The sequence below is a fragment of the Nannospalax galili genome, unplaced genomic scaffold (genome assembly GCF_000622305.1).
Source record: "Nannospalax galili isolate Female #2095 unplaced genomic scaffold, S.galili_v1.0 scaffold2045, whole genome shotgun sequence".
Classification (NCBI taxonomy): domain Eukaryota; kingdom Metazoa; phylum Chordata; class Mammalia; order Rodentia; family Spalacidae; genus Nannospalax; species Nannospalax galili.
The window spans coordinates 342,039-342,791 of NW_008352658.1; positions in this window are offsets into that span (position 1 = coordinate 342,039).

The window sequence follows — 753 nt, forward strand, 5'->3', positions numbered from 1 at the left end:
TATTTTTAATTATGTGTACGTGTGTCTTTGTCTGTGTATCTGTGTATGTGAGTACAGGTGAGGCCAGGGGCATTAGACACCCCTGGAGCTGGAGTTATTAGGTGATCGTGAATTACCTGATGTAGGTGCTGGGAGCTGAACTTTAGTCCTCTAGAAGAGGGCCAATCTGTCTGGCCCCTAAAAAATAATTGAGACAGAGTCTCACATAGCCAGGACTGGCTTTGAACTCCTGATCTTCTTGCATCCATGTCCTTAAGTACTAGAGTAAGAGGGATGGGCCACCACAGCTGGCTCAAGGGTCTTATTCTAAATATATTTTAATTGCATCTGTTTGGGCTAAAAAAACCATATCAATGATAATTTTGTTTTTTATTAAAAGTATAGCTACTGGTAGATATTAAAACAACCAAGTCTGAAGTTATTGTAAGGAAGATGAAATTAGAGCAGTAAAGTCCTGCAATGGGCTGCTTTGCATTGGGAGCCCAATTGCATTGTATGTGGGACTTTGCATTGCTTTGAAATACCTTCATGAGGTTTTACTCCAGTTGATTTTTATTGTTGCTGCATTGCTCATTTTTCTCTCTGTCTTTCTCTCTTTCCTTTCCCTCTCTCCACCTTCCCTCCCTCTCCTCCTTCCAGCCCTCCCTCCCCCTTTCTTTCTTTTTTTCTTTTCTTTCTTTCTTTCTTTCTTTCTTTCTTTCTTTCTTTCTTTCTTTCTTTCTTTCTCTCTCTCTCTTTCTTTTCTCTCTCTCT